At 38.4% G+C, this 17,242-nt stretch overlaps 1 protein-coding gene and 1 long non-coding RNA gene across 15 annotated transcripts in view; one reads left to right on the plus strand and one right to left on the minus strand.

Annotated features, from left to right (window-relative positions):
- The window catches only part of LOC126915809 (cell adhesion molecule Dscam2), a 127,547-nt gene that overhangs the window by 80,909 nt on the left and 29,396 nt on the right, over positions 1-17,242 (minus strand). The gene's annotated exons all lie outside the window — the stretch shown is intronic.
- Positions 7,116-17,242, plus strand: part of LOC126915812 (uncharacterized) — a 73,589-nt gene continuing 63,462 nt past the window's right edge. Inside the window, exons 1-3 of one of the 3 annotated variants that reach the window (XR_007710347.1) lie at positions 7,117-7,284; positions 7,719-8,003; positions 8,299-8,680. This is a non-coding gene — a long non-coding RNA (uncharacterized LOC126915812). Of the gene's footprint in view, positions 7,285-7,718; positions 8,004-8,298; positions 8,681-17,242 lie in introns of those variants that run through there. The other 2 variants (XR_007710348.1, XR_007710346.1) reach the window with 2 other exon arrangements.

Genomic DNA, 17,242 nt, shown 5'->3' on the forward strand with positions numbered 1-17,242 from the left:
ATATATTACCAGGGCTTTGTACCTTTGTACCTTCCGCAAGCTATCCCTGGAGGGTGGTAGTGTACGCTCTCCCCACCAATCTCTCTTGCTCGCTCCTCTCTCCTCCCTATCGCTTTTCCATCGCAGCATCCCTCTTTTTTCACCGTATTTTCGCTGTTTCACTCGCGCCCTCTGCCGGTCCCATCCCCCTTTTACGCTGGAGTTATTACCACGCCAGGGCCGAGAACCGCAAGCTCCACACGCATAGATAACGGCTTGGCCGCGCTCGAAATGAATTCGAATCGCGCAGAATTTAAAAGCCCGCAGGTGGAACGTGTATGTGGTGCGCGCATCCGCGCGCATTTGCACACGCGGAACGCGAACGGATCATACGTGCAAACGCGTACGTACCGGAAAAATATCTAGCGTTCTCAGGCAAGAATTTCGCTGTGTTCGATTTTTTATCATCACGGCCAGCCATCCGTCGCACGTGCGTCACGATGAATAATCGATACAGTCCGAGATTTTATTTTCTTCGACAATCATCGAACGCTACCTGTGTTTCTTACCGAAACGAACCACTGTATCTGATATATCATTTAGGCTAGAAAATTGTGCGAAAATGACGTCGATGAGTAGAATCACGAAAGCGACGTGGAAGGAAAGAGAAGACGGTTGAATGGATTTGAGCGATCAAAATTTTTATACGAATCGCAGGGGAAATCTCGGTGAGCGAGAGAAAGATGTCCGCATCGGTCGTAAAGTTAAACGAAGTTACATTCCCAAGCAAATAGCCTTTTTTGTCGGACGTCTAGCCTAGTCGTTAAGGCTGATCCTATCCGTTTAACGTTACGATACATGCGCTACGAAAACTAATTGAAGCGCGACGCTACAGCAATATTGAATACTACACCCAGTCTGACCAGCTAGTATTGATTAACAATTAAACGTGTCACGTTATATAAACGTGCCCGCCGCTCGCGGCTGCTCTATGCGTTCTTGAAATTGCTCTCTTAGGGTGGGTCGGTCAGTTCGATGAACCTTCCCCCGATCATATATCTCCTGTCACGAACATTTGTTTTTTTGTGCATCTTCTGCTACTGTGGCGGCTTAGTTATCCAACCGCAAAATGTAAAACTGTGCCCGCGTTGTGCCACGTATCGTTTATATAATACGTATAGATCGCGCGCAACGACAAAAATTTACTGCTAATTACTTTTCACCCTGTCTACAGACGCCTAGGTTGTAGATAGATGGGAAGTATTCGCGCTCGAATGACGCTACCCGATCCGACGATATTGAAATTAATTAAACCTCGGCACTCTTAATTAAATCAACGTTCCATGGGGAAAAAGGGATTGTCTTTGAGGCACAAACGGGTACCCGTTCTCCCATTAATATATCGTACGATGATATTTGATTTCACCGTTGACCCAGTTTGGCGCCAAATTCTCGCGACCTTTGATCTCTGCCAAGCGTTGTAGTTTACAGAAGACTGACCAAGGCACGATGGAATTTCACGTTTTAACTTTTCTTTTTTGCTTTTTCCGTCTTTCATTCTTTTTCATCCCCCTTTTTCCGTTCCACCCAATGGCGACGGATGCAATGTCCTCTTGCTCTAGTTGCCCCACTAACGTATTCTCTCATTTTTGTTCGAACGGGCGAATTAACACGGCAGACTGGGTGGAAAATTGTGCCGCATGGGCCGAGTGTTAACACTTTGCGGCTCTGCTATCTGCACGTTCCCACTCTTTTCGGCATCGGTTATCCGCTTTACAATGTTTTGAGCTTCCGCGAAATAAGCAACGTGTCTGTAAAAAAAATGTCTATTCGAACAAACCGCTTGTATGTTGTATAGTAATAGAACAGATAAGACGAAAGGCGAATTCATTTGTTTTTCACGTCAAAGAGCAGAAAACGCTTCGAAATTGCTCGTCTGAATAAAACGTGCGAAACTCGTTAAGAACTGTTCGAGGATTATAGTTTTCGACACGTATTAGCCATTGATTGTTACTCCTCTTCTATTCTTCCCGCTGGAAAAGTGCTTTCGAGCCACTTCGAATTACCGTGATGTAGGTCAACGTGTACCTATCAACTTGCACACGCTTTGCTGTTTCGCTTGTTATCTAGAGTACGACACTTTGTGTGTGCACGAGAGTGTCTAAAGTAGTTGTTTCGATATTTAGGAGCCTGAATGTATTGTGAAATACGAAGACACAGGCTACTTTGCTATTCGAACTATTAACTCTTAGGTATCGCGACAGTTGTTACTGTTTCATTGAACGTTATTGAGTATGCTTAAGTATCTGTTCATTCTCGAAATTTTTCGTAAACTAATCCTGGTGATATTAAGAAATTAATAATTCTTTTATAAACAACTTTTTGAAAAATCTGCTCAAATATACAGTGCTTAATATTTATATTATACCTTTTATGTTTTGGAAACGTAAAATTATAGTTGCATGGTAAATGCTTTACGATAATAATGCATCAAATTGCATTAAATACGTATAATTCAACCGCATCTGCATAATTATTATTGAAATGTTTATTTCCATCGAATATTTCGGTACGAAAGTTAAAACGTAATTAAAACGCACGATTAAATTTTACAAGGTATTCGAAATGTAATTACAATTTGAGGTAGCTATCTTAAAACTGATTACTTTCATCCTATAATCAGTAATTATACGGAGAAACTGATACAATTTATTCGTTCTATTTGCAATGTTAGCTGTTACTCTCGAAATTGAGCAAGCTTTCGCAGCGCAATAATTGGAACAGTAAACCGTTCCAAACAGCCTTTGGCGAATCGCAATTAGCGTGTTCACAGTCCCTCAGGCTTTTCTTACCTCAAAGCGCGTGGTAAGAGCGTGAAATGAATTTCATAACTTTACAGCGAACGCTGTAAATTGAACAAACGAGCGTTTACATTCATGGATGCTCCCTATTTACAGTGCATTAAGATAGTAAATATTATCGGATAAATACCTTTGCGAGTAATTACCTACACTTAATGTTACATGTCTAAATATGACATGCGGGACAAATGTGTATATTGCAGCAATAACGGGCATATAATATTAGGAAATTATATGCGAGCCAATATACGATGCAATTTAATATGCAGAATACAGATTTTGTATGACTAACAAGGAAGGAAATTGTTTTTTAGAAGTTATACAACAGTACTAAATTTTTACAGGTGTGCAATAACGTTTAAAAAGATTTGTTTAGGTATATGTTAAAATAAAAATAACTTCTTAACTCGAATGATCTGTTTCCATATTATAAAAATTATTATAAATTAATTAGAAGATTTCATCAATTTTCTAAGTTTAATTTAATTATTTGTGGAAATATTTGTTTTAATGAATATTACACGTTGCTTTATCTTTGGATTTGGAGATTTGGAAAAATGAATTTCAAAGATTCTAAATATATTTATGTATAATCGATTAAAAAGTAAAGCTGTATTCGAGCAAGAGATAAAAAGGAAAGAAATATTTCACGCTTGGTATGAATTTACACATTATGAATTTTATATTTGTTGCTTGAAATATTACTCGATTGACCTACTATATGTCCAACGTATTCTCTACATTAGGAACTTTTAAATTTCATCGATTTCTACGATAAATCGAACACTGCGAGACAGTGCCGCGGAACGTTTTATTGTGAAAAATAATTCTCAGGATGGTTAGCACGGAACCGTGAGTTTTGTCAGAAACAGGGAACTATTTCGTGAATTCATTGGAGCGGATATCTTTACGTGTTTTCCCCTCTTCCTTTCCCTTCTGCAGCGATCACATTCGCCCTTCCAATCTGCCCTCTTGCCACTTCTCGTTTCTTTCTGCACGGTTCACGATATATTTCACGGACTGAATACGAACCATGCCCGCGTTGGAATCCTCGTGACGTTGGTAAACGTCGAGTCTTCGACATCAAAGAATATTGCTCCCTTCGCTCGACGTATTGCTACTGCCGCACCGACGACAACCCCTTCTGTCCACGGCTACCTTCTCAACAATGACCTTCCTCCTCCTCCTCTCTCTCTCTCTCTTCCTCTCACTCTTTCGCCCTTTTGTTTCCTTCGCGTAAGTTTTGCTCAAAAAAATGTTTATTCACCGGCATTTTACCATTACTGGGATCGTACACCGACGCAGAGGTTAGGCGAACCAGGTCGTTTTCAAAATAATACAGCCATATGTATATCGCGGGTATATTTTTATCGGTCGATCAGAGCGCTCCATCGATTCGTCGCAACTGAGGCGCAAAAGCTTCGGCGTGAAAGAGAACGAGAGAACCAGAAGGAATTGGAGGAAAAGAGACGATAACGAGAGACCGAAGGAGCGACGAAGACGCGAGATGAGAAACAGCAATGAAAAGAGAGAAGGGTAGAGGAGACCGTGAAGAGCAGGACAGGGAAGGTCGAGAGAAAGGGTGAAAAGGGGAAGGAAAAGGAAAAGAGAGAAAGAGGTTCGCCCACGCCACCCACGGTAATTATCGAAGGCGGGGTTGTCGACCTCTTTTAGTCCTGCCTGCTTGGACTTTTACCGGTGGTGGTTGCCTCGAGGATGGTGTTCATCTCAAAGAGAGGTATGCACGTAGCGGCGCGATATCAGAGAGATAGTTAAGCGTGTACCACCGGACGAGGTTTAATAAAACCGCCTACCCTTTACACTGCCTGGATCTACACGACAAATACCAGGCTGCACGCAATAAACGAAACTGAGAAAAAGTTACCTGTGCGTTGTTACGTACGTTCGACGCAAGTGGTCGGGCTTAACGCGTCCTGCGTGTAAGTACACTTTCGGGGATAATTAATCGTGCCGATGTTGGATCCAACAGACGTCCGCGCAACCGTTATCGGTTTTCGATTCGGATGAAATTATACGGTTTGTATTGAATCGTGGCCGATGGACGATCGAAATTAGATAGCCAGGAATGTGTACCTGCTTCCACGATTATATTCTTTCTATTCTAATAAATGGTTCCCTTTTCCTGTTCGCTTCGTTACGTTCGATACGCTTTATTAATCAGTGCGCATTAATGGATTCATGGAAGGTAATCATTCGCCATCGTATAGGGATGTAGATATCGCTAGCTGAAAATTTTCGAGAAATCGAACCAGCTAAAACAACGACCTATTTAGGCATCCATATGGGACGCTCTTGATCGAAGCTTGTATATCGATATAAATTAGTTTTATATCAGCGAAAGTTTGTTTGAAAGTTACTTAACGATTTCTGATATTATTTCCGTTTGATTAATTTATCTTCGATGCTTTTACTTTCTTCTTCACTTATCTTAATAGCATGAATGGAATTGAAAGTCATCAAACGTTGTTATTTCCTTCGCGCAATATCGATTCATATTTTCGAGAACGCTTATAGGAATGAAACGTATGGATAGAGTCAGATTCAGGAAAAAATCTGACGCTTTCGAGATTTCTATCGACTCTTCTAACTACTAACGAGCCAAAACTTCTCTTTTCTGCTTGTCGAACTGGAACACTCTAAGTCTCCCACTCCGTGGCTTTTTGCCCTCCTTTTTCTGGATTCCGCTATCCCGTCCTCATCCCCGGAGATTTTTTCTTCTCCCCCCCCCCTTTTTTTTTTAACGAAGAAGAGGAAAGTCGCCGGAAGTTCCGGCAACTTTGCCACGGCTCAACGAGTGGAGTCAATTTTTCATCGCTTTCAGTTGCTCTTTCGACGGATAACAGAGAGAATGTCCGCGGAGAACCGGCGAGACTTATTTTCGATCCGCAAAATGTTAAAACTTTTATTAATGGCCCATTCATTTTTATAAAACTTTTTACAAACTAAGCTTTGTTTCTAACTTACAGGCTAGGTTAATTATTCTACAAAATTGCTATGCTGCTGAAGAAAATGTTTATCTACAGATGCTGATCAGAAGATTAACGTGAGACAACAAGGAAATTGTTCTCGACAAGTTGAAATTACGAAAATGATATCGCACTTGAGACGATACAATTTAAAGCTGAGTAATTTTTCTACACGGAGTATACATGTAGTATGTATATATATATGCACAGAAATTATATTACTATTTATATATGGAAATTATTAAAATAGCTTTAATACAAACTAAAGTCAATTAATTTTTTTAGATAAAATTCTGCATTGTGTTAATGTCTATTTATATGAATTGAATATTTAATATATAGAAAACGTAACATGTGTATGTTGATATTAGTGGTGTGTGCTAGTATTTTATGTTATGTATATCTGTATATGTTCACTCAACCTTCGTATTTCGCGGAAATTTATTTCAATTTAATTAAATAATACAGGACCAATAAATTACGATGTATTCAAATGTTTATGGACATGAAATATAGGACATCGAAAGTGTGTGTAAAAAAAAGGGTCCAGAGGTATTCGCGTTTTTATTCAAATGACCAACACATAACCTCTTTTGGTAGTCATAAAGTAATATAAATTACCATGGAGATAATTCATGATATGAATAATATGAAAAGAAATAACGTATTTTACTCACCAGTCTGATGTTCAACTCACTGTTGTCTGCTTAATTTTTCATTGCAAATAAGTAAGTAGGTACATATCATAAATAAACACGTGATGTTATACAAAGAGTCCAGAAATTTGTTTATAACGTTTGAGAATTAAGTGATTGGATGGAATATATTAACACAGTTTAGAAAATTTATAAATATTTGAAACGAAATTAATTAATTATTCAATACGCACAACTACACAAAGGATCACTCCGACTTTTTCAAATTACAATACTTGAATCTTAATACGACAACTTTCTCAACGAATAAGAATCTGACACCAATCAGAGAGTTGTATTTGTTTGTACGCCAATCGCGAAAAAGAGTTTAGATTAATATAAAAAATTAATACATGAAGAATGCGCACATAAATAATCCCTTTGAATTATTTAAATTATTCAAATTATTCAAATTATTCAAATTATTCAAATTATTCAAATTATGTGAATTTTGATGACAGATTTCTTAACCAATGAGGTTCTCTACCAATCAGAGAGCTGAGTTTATTTATACGACCAATCAGAAATATTTTCGTAAATGCTTACCTAAGTAGTAGTATATGTACATGTAGGTAGCAGGTGGTAGTTGTTCTTACAAGTTCGGATGTATTTGATATTTTGAAAGTGTAGATATCTTCGCGGAGTTATAAACCGTTTACAGTCTTAAAAGGTATCCTAATAGTGAAATATTGTCAAATTACGATCACGGACAAAGATTCGTTTCAACGACGGTGAGAGAGAATCTTCGGTATCTCCTCAGAAGTATGTACATTTACCTTGAAATTGCATCGACAATAGTGGGTTTGCATCGATCGAATACACATATTGATTTGTTTGCAGTAAACGTTGCCTATCGTGTTAATTCGTTGACAGAAACACAACTAAGAGTTTGCTATTCGTGAGGTGTATAATTCTCTCGAGTAATATGGATACCAGTTATTTGCACAGTATTTGATTCGTAATGTCCATTTGCATCATTTAATTTACTAATTATATATTCAGCCTAGAGCGTAAATTACACGCGGTAGATAAAATAACACTAATATTGATTTTAAATTATTTAACTAATTTCATGCTTTCGTATTCGTAATAAAATATAACAGAAAAGTAATGACACTTTACGTGTGTGGTACGGTGTGTGTGTATGTGTGTATACGCGTATATAAAACGAATTTCTGTATGTTGACACGATTCAGGTCCAACAAGACTCGTCGTTAAATGCGAGATGAAAAATGAAGCGATTTCATCGTGATATATCGTGAGCAATATATTGCGATTTGTTCCTTGCAATAACCAATTTTTTATCAAATTTTATTGGGACAATGTTATCGTCAGACGAGTTCGTTAAGGAGAGAGGGAAGAGGATGGCTCGATTACTAGATGATCGTACGAGAGCGAGAAGGATAATAGTCGAGAAAAGTGTGGAGATGCTGGAAGCGGTGAAGAATGGAGATGAATTGTTGTGCACATCCTAGTGGGGGGTAAGTAAGAAAGCAACAGAAAATATCAATTGCCTTCTATCTCCTTGTTTCGTCCCGTCGTTCTTCCTCTAGTTTCTCATTCTAGATTTATGTTAACGGTTGCTCAGGTTATACGGATACGTATTCGCTCGAACGACAAAGTATCTCGAGTCACGTAATTTCTTAAAATGACTACTAGATTTCATTTTGAGTATCTTAGTAAATAGAAGAAAAAATTAACTTATATGCGCGTATGATAATTCATATTTTTAATTGAAACGCGTATCTTGTTGAAAATATACATGTTGATTTTTAGCTATATACTATAGGATAGAACCAAAGGGATACGATCCACTATGAAAGGAGAGATATTGATGATTTATGTACGCCATGCAGGTTCAATTTGTATCACGTCAGGTTTTACCGACTGAGACGTGTAGCTACGTGGACAACTGAATTATTGTTCGAACTAGAATCGAACTAGAGATATTTATAGATAGAAATAACTGAAACGATATGTACGATAGAATCAGGAAGATTTTAAACGAGTGTCTTGTTCAATTTTGTGATCTTTATTACCGTCTTTTTCCCAGTTGAATCTTTCTATCGACGATTTTTTATTTTGAAACATCTTGTTCTGAAATATGTATGTCTAAGGTTAGAATGACATTATGTATGCACATATGTATATACTAATGTATATACGTATGCTATGTCTTTTTAGTATATGTATTTTAAATTCATGTTTCTGCCTTTTTCCCACTTATGTTACTCGTTACTTAAATATATTTCTCGAGTTCTGTTGCAATTTCTGATATATAGTACAAATAATACAAATTTCAATATTATTTTGAAGGTTATGTTCTTATCCTGCACTATCTTAAATACTCAAAATCAATATTTATTTATTTACTCCACCGCAATATTTAACACGTTTATACAGATTCCATTCGTTAAATTGTTATTTATCTTGCATCCCATATATTCCAATTTCGCGATATTCTGTATAGAGAAGAAAAAACACACACACTCTGCTAAAAGTTTTAAACGCTTATTATAATTCTCTCAAAATTGGCAAAAACGTAGGTAAATCATATTGTAATAATGTATTTAACTCGATCATTTAAAATTATTAAATACGAAAAACTTATTAAAAATAGGAGATGTACTCTAAGACTTTTGTGCCAGAGTGTACGTAAAACAGAAAAAGCACGTTGTCTCGAATCGTAAAAATTCATTATCAACTGCAACAAGCACCCTATTCGACGATATCGTCCGTGAATTCATTTTCCCCGTGTTCCACGTATCTTTGGATTTAACCGGAGGCCGTGACGTGAATGCAAAACTGCTCAGGAATCCCTGAGCTGACTCGGTTCGGATAGGATTCGCAGTTTTGGCGTGGAGCCCGTTGTTTAAAGGAGTCCAAGTGGTTGAAACAGGAGCTCGTACCACGCTGCTCGGACAATATTACTTCTCATGGAGTCGAGAATTTGCCGTAGGCCGTAGGTAACGTCGTGCTAATTCGCAGACTCGCTCCGTCGACGAAAACGGAATATTACTGTCTGTGGTCCATGTTTCTCTCGGTATTTGAATCTCTGTCGTTTCAACGAATGTCTGAATGCGTATCAGGCCGTATTAAAGACACGTGTCCCTTGCTTAAATGTGGTGCAACGGTAGTTGCAATTATAAAGGGTATGGGCTGGAAAAGTGGTTACTGTTAATGTGATCGTTTAGTGCTGTGCACGCTTCAATTCATTTATTAGTTTGAATTTTTTTCAAGCGATTTTGGATTTTTTAGTTTTTTCGGAATTTAATAATATTGGAATCTCTTGTTAAGATTGATCTCATACGAAATTAGAGGAATCGTGTACTAGTTCGTGATTCTTATTTTAACTTTTAAATCGAAACTTAAAGTCTTAATATGATGTTTTGATTATGATAAATTGTAGAATATAGCGATTACATTGTCAATAGAGTTAGTGAGATTTTGTTTACTAAAGATTGTAGAGGAATACTTCAATAAAAAATATTTACAGGGAATTTCATTTTTAGAGTGTAGCGTATGTTGTCGCTTGGTTTCAGTTAAATATTGCAGTTATTTTTAACAATTAATCTTTCCATGTTAACAATCCATTAACGTTTCTTTTTCCTATATTCTTTTTATAGGGAAGGATATTTATTATACTTCGTTTCTAACTTAATAAAATTTACGATTACCAGAGTCTCAAACAATTTTAAGTATTAAATCCAGCAAGATTATCATCCTGACTAAACAAGGTTTATCAATGACAAGATTAAATTCACCTTCCAAAATTAAATGTTTCATTTATATTGTAGGATTTCTTTATTTATTTAGAATGGATTAAACTGGAAACGATGGTTATTTAACGTGAACTAAATACAGTAATGTGCTATAACTAAGACAACTAAATAGTTAATTTACAACTCTCGTCACCACGGTTTCAACGCTCTCTCTCTCTCTCTCACGTGGACCATCCTCCTCAACGATGCTGACAACATTGTCTTTGACGACGCTGACAACGCTCTCCGACAACGCTGACCACACTCTGACGTCTCATCTAATTACTGCCTGTTAATTCGTCTTTCTCCCTTAAGCATCCCTTTGCCTTTTCTCATAGGCCCACATCGACCACACCTTAATCTGCATCGGAGATAAGACTTCCTTCCCGACCTTCGGACTCTTTTGCACACGTCACCACCTTATCATCATAACCTACACCGAGCCCGTCAACATCCCCAAACCAAAACGTATATATGCTGAGACTTCAGCAAACTCAGGCAGTTATTGTTCAGCCTTTCTCTGATTCAGTATATTATACTATCTCTGTAAGACTATTGTAATCATTGAATTTATAATAAAGTTTGATAAAAGAAAGTTAAGAGTTGGGCTACGGCTCAACCTTCTTTCTTTATAATCTAAGTCACAAGTTTACGTGACATACACGTTCCGCGACCATCTGCGGCTGTCACGTAAAATTACAATTCACAATTCAGATTATATAAAAGTAACAAGGTCGAGCCGTAACTATTAGCCCTCCTTTTATCAATCTTTATTATGAATTCAATAGTCACAATTGAATATACACTGAATTGACACGTATAAATCACAGTTCACTCCAACAACTTTATATAGGAACTAGTTACCCTGATGGTTATGTATAAACTAAGTATGCGACTGGTCTAAGGGCAGAAACTCGGTAAAAAGATGTTGACTATTCTAAAGATAGAGAATAAGTGAAGTTCAGTGACGATGCTGAGTCTGAGGAAAGCTAGTTATGGGTTTATCTAGCACAATTTTGGTTAGGAAGGTGAGGACAGTAGATATTGCTTCTGATTGGATAATAAGAAGGTTGGTGGAATAGGAAGGGTCTTAGCCGCCCTCGATAGAAAGTTGCTAGTGGGAAGCATCATACGTGAGAAAAACTAATTTTCCCGTGTCAACCCGTAGTAAACAATAAATGTAAAGGACACCTGAAATAAAAGATACTTGTTTGGTCTGAAGGACCTTAACTATGAAAATGCCAAGATTTATGGTGGCTCTTTAAGACTATTGAGGGTACGCAGTGAGGATGTATAGATATTTGGATGCCATCTTGCCCACGGTGTGTGGCCTGGTCTCTGATGTGGATTGAGATTTGGTTGATGTTATCGGCCACGGTCACATCTTTTTACCGCGTAACTATTTGACTGAAGCACCAACGACACATTGATGGGCCACACGGTCCATTGAAGGTTGCAGACCCTTTTGGCCTGTCGGCATTTAGGCTTTCTCGCAACGTTGTTTATGGTTCACCCGAGATTTCTTAGACAATCTGTCCAGGATACTACAATATTTACATATTTAGTCATACAAAAACGCATTTCTACTTTTCAGAGTGCTATTAATTTTTTCCAGAATATACGCAGATATCGCTGATAATTCGATACGAAAGTCGTTCTAAATATTCAAACATTTTACTAAACAGCGAACAATCATGCAGAAATTCCACCAGAAATTTCACGTGAAATTCGCTAATGTTGTTCGCATAGACAAAAAGTTTCAATGAAATGGAATTTCGTACCGAGCGTTTGCCACATGCTCCCAGTTTTAGACACTGAAATACTTTTCTGTATTAAAATATAAACGTCGTACGGTTCGTTATTCGCATATTAATGCTCAGGTTTCTGATCGAAGCTTCTCTCTGGTGGTAGCGAATAAAAACTCGTCGTTATCGCGGTGGTTCGAATTTTACGCCAACCATTGATATAATCGAGTCTATTCAGTCTGTGTAACAGACCATATCGGTCGTACTCCCAATGAAATCATCTCGTCGAACTTACCGCGCATTGAATCTTTTACCGCGATAAGAGCTGTGAACATTGAAGTACGAGTGTCGACCCTACATACAGTATGGAGTACTATAGAGCATAATTGCGGAATCGGAAATAAAAGTTACCCTAGCGGACGCTCTGAACTTCCCCGAGTTATCTGTACAAATATACAAGTCAATATTAAGCTCTTTCTATTCGTGCAAAATCCAAATGGTAAATCCAGTTTAAAAGAGATATGGTCTTTTTTCCTTTAAATAAGAGATAAAAAAAATTATTACACACACGTAACAGAAAATAACGTTATACAAGAAATACGTAAAAAAATTTGTGTCTTTAAAGCACAAACTCTCTCGTGTTTGATACGTTTTCCAGTAACAGTATTTATAAAGAACCGAAGAAATTCATTTGAATTCATTCTTTGATCATTTGAAATTGGGATCGTCGTAGAATCTTCGACATATTGCACCTATAGCAGATAGTACAAAGTAAAACGTACAAAATGTATGTTCGAAGATCACGAAAGACCTAGTCTAAGGGTTAATTAACCGGTTTTATTGAAAATTTAGAAGTTAGAAAACAATATTGGCTTACATAAAGTATAATCAGAAAACTTTAATTAGATTATACAACAAACTTTATGTGCTTTCGAGGTTCTCGGGCTCTAAAGGAACAATTTTTCGCCGTATCAAAGTTTCCCTTTGTCTCTTCATTTCATAGTCTCGCAAAAACGCGTCGTTTTTAATATCCACCCCATGGATCACCCTCAAAAAAAAGAAAAGACACGAGCATACCATGCCAACAGAGACGAACCAGACGCGAATTCCTGAAATTGCTCGCGTACTACCATGACAAAGTTGCCTTTGTCTGGCCCGCTCGCTAAATCGGTAGTCGTCGATCGATAAACGGGAAATTAAGACGCGAAACGAAAGGTTAATGATCGTGTATAGTGCATAGTTTATATCGAGAAGCGACTTGAACGGCGATTGTATAAGGGCTGCGAGAGTTTACTACGCGAAACGCGACAGGGCCCGCGAGCGATCGGACAATGACATCTTTCAGAACAATTCATTGTTCCAAGGAAGCTCGTCCGCTTACGAGGGGAGGCAGTCGGTGGAGCAGAGTGCGGCGTCTCTGGGTGCTCGCAGTTTCTCCGGCTGTCCCCTGGCCCCCCTGACGGTTAGTTGCCGCGGGCCGTCTCATTGAATACACGCTGGGACAATGTAGTCTGCACAATACCGGTGTCAGCCGGAAATGACGCCACGCAGAGAGAGACAGAAAGAGGTGGTGTACGCGCGTAGTCAAGCCTCGCGAATTGGCGGCGTTAAGGCAGCCAAGCAAACCCCTCTTCCGCGAACGAGCAGGCTATCTACACTGCGTAACGCACAATTGGCCATGTTGCAGGCTGGCGTACGCGGCTGACTAGGCTATTTCTCTGTCTGGCCACCCATCTCAGACGGTACTTCTGCCAGACGCGTCGATATCGCGGTTAGATGGCGTTATATCCGTGCAAATTTTTCGATCACGTTATTCGATAAGCGCACGATAGGTAGTCTGCAATGGGATTCATTAACGTGTTGCACGAACAATCGAACGATAAGGAACGGCTTGATGGCGCGTCGTAGACATTGGGTCGTACAATGGCGTCGATGGAACCAGTCAGATGGGAACCGTTTTAAGTATCTTGCCGCTACGGACGCTATTGAACCAGCTTTCGGTGCCCGGGAAAATGACTGATCGGAGAAGAATTGTCTGTAGATCGTCGGCTCCCCTTTGTTGCGTTCAATGGCGAACGTAAGTTAGACGGAAAGTTTTACTGACGAGGAAGATCGTGGCAGTGTTGATCTTGGGTTCTCGAGCTTGGATTCGGCAAGTTTGTTTGCGTTTTCAGATAATTACAGATAATACGAACAAAGAAAGGATATTATGCAGAGATGCGTTTTTGTAGCAGTATTTGGCTACTTCTATATTCGTTTTCTATATTGAGGGACCAGGGATAAAGTAGAACCAGGCTGGAGAATAGCCAGTATTTGTCGAGAAAGTTCAAGGATGATCGTAAGCAGTTTTGACAGAGAAACGGATAGTACCTTGGTAATATTTTAGTCATTGAAATATCTCTTTTTCGAAATCAAATTTCTAATTCAAAATTTTACGAGAAAGTAGCTTATCGAAATATCCAATGAATTTAATTCTAACTGTTTGATTGTGCAACATAGTAGATACGCGTGAATTTAGTATGCGTCGAGTAGAGAATTTAGATATTATCATCGAAATAGCTATAACAGGTATTGACTTTAAATGTGACTTCATCTTTCAGATTTATTGATAATTGTTAACGTCCATAAAGATTCACCGTGATGTAGGATATATATAGTGCTATATCTATACTATATTGATAGTTTTGAATGATATACCGCTAAAATAATAGTTCTGTTTCGAAGCTTTCCGATCTTAAAACGATTGATCTTTATTTATGTTCATTTGTTAAATAAAATTTATTCAGCTTACGAGTAGAAACAAAGCAAATACATTCTATAATTAATTCCACTTAAAAGCACGTATATTCCAAGTATAAATATCATAATTAATAATCTGGTGAGCTATGAACTGTGTGAGCTAATTTCAAGGTAAACGGGGACGTTTTCAGGGCAGATCATTCAGAAAGTTTCCTGACTGTCGAATCGATAATCCGGCGAATGAATTTACAATCTCAACCTAAAATCGGCGGTCGTAAACGTTCGGTCACGATTTTGCAGTAATTAGCAGTGAGAGGAATTAGAAAAGTTTTAATTAGTTCTTCCGAGAGTTAAATCTTACAGCGGAATTTATTAGCATAATTTGGAATCGATCGCAAACGAGAACAATAAAACGGTATGTATAATTGAATAGCGTGGAAGTGGAATATTCAAGACCATTCGCGTAACTGATTCATCAGCCATTATATCATTGTTCCATTGATATAAATTTTAAAACGAGTATCTGATACAATACTTATTTCACAATAGAATATTCTATGGTGAAAATGTCTGGAAATGAAATAAAAAGAGAGAAAACGGGTCGATTATTGAATATCTGGTACAGTAGTCGTTTCACGGTGGAACTTTCTACGGCGAAAACGTCTGAAAATAAAATAAAAGAGAAATCAATTATCGTAATAAACAACCCCTTTTGTGAAGTCTTGCATTAAAGTCGCCCCAACATGATAATTTTAAGACAATGATATCGCTGTAACGACTCGCTAAAGACGGCGGAAGTTTTTTAATTAACGCACATTAGGCGGTTATACGCTTTACATGGCAAATTCATTTATCACGAGCGTGAAGTTTCCTACAAAAGATGCAGCAGCCTCGTCCTGCAACGGAAAACTTTGTTATGCCGCAAGCCAACAATCGTTTTACATATCCCGTTGTAGTTGAAAGTAACAACACCAGAAAACATACATTTCATCTACAAAGAATTGCGGTATTTTATCGTGTTCTGCGTAGGGTCGCGTTGCCCTTTGCCTCGAACTTTATACCAGCTCGCAAGTAAACGCTACTCTCCGAAAACCTCGCAGCGATTTTTATCTAACCAAATTGCGAATTCTCCTTTATTCTTATATTTTATTACAATCCCACTCTTTAATGTATGCATTTCTGCATCTCGAAGCATCCATTTTAAAGATTTGAGTATTTAGCATAAATCAAAGAATTAGATTCTTAGCAGTTTGATAATAATTTTCAAAAGTAATATTAATTTCATCTTTTCATAAATGTTGCTTCTAGCATAATTGGCGACGTATTTAGCTAAACACCAACTTGTCTTCCCATTAAAGCAAATAAAAATTTGATAAGTATCAAACAAGTTTCCATTTACCGAATCACGTCATAGCCTTCTACAGTCTGTAAAAGACATAATCTTTTAACAGTAAATTTTTATCGAACTGTGAATACGTAAGAATTATCACGGACGAACATCGATCCATTTTCCCGTCTCAATTCCACGATTTTACAAACGAGTCCATTAATCATCGAAATAGAATCGTCTGGTTCAATAAACCTGTATATATACACATACACATACATACACACATATCTCTACTTTCTCAAACGGCATATCTCTCAGAGAATCCCAAGAGCAAAAAGTAACGCGTGTTCGTCCTTAATTCGCGGTGTGCATCATCTTGTCCCTCGTGCACTTTCACTAGCCATTCGAGAATCGGGATCAATGTACCTCGCCATGGTTCAGCGCGTCGTATTGACCTCGGGCCAAGAAAGATGCAATTGCCTCCAGTCGAACCTTCAAGGGAGAGCGGTGTGAGCGTCGTAAGAAAGTAGGCCAACAAAACAAACCGCATCGCCTGATTCATACGCTGCAAACTGTTGCTACGTTTCTGGCGAGCAAGTACTACGTGCGCCGTTTTATTTACGATGCTCGCATAACAGTGTTAGAGAGGCTATGGAGCAAAGCCGAGGGATGATGTTGCATGACTCGCATGCTCCCACGCCAAAGAAGGGACGAACGAACCTTCTTGTACGAGATCCTGGCTAATTTGCAGTCCGAGGATGCTCTTTCGATTCGAGAAAGAAGAGCGTCGGAAAAACGAGGACAGAAAATGAGAAAGAGAAGGATCGAAGGAAGGGAGAGAGAGAAGGAGAGAGAGAGAGAGAGAGAGAGAGAGAGATTGCGAAGGTAGTAGAGAAACTGATGTCCTCTGGAGATGAGCAACCGCCTGAAGGAGAACGATATTGCTCCTTGGCTGGCTGGATACTGTGACTCCTCCACCTCTTTCTCCTTTTCCTCTATCCTGCGGACCACGAATACGAGGAGAAGGATAAAAAGATTACAGGAGCAAATACCCGAGCGGAGACGAACCCGTCGTCGAATGGACCAACGCGGATGGATAAGAATCTTTCGCCTCTCTTTTAGATGGCAAACACCGTGCACAATCC

The sequence above is a fragment of the Bombus affinis genome, chromosome 4 (genome assembly GCF_024516045.1).
Source record: "Bombus affinis isolate iyBomAffi1 chromosome 4, iyBomAffi1.2, whole genome shotgun sequence".
NCBI lineage: Eukaryota > Metazoa > Arthropoda > Insecta > Hymenoptera > Apidae > Bombus > Bombus affinis.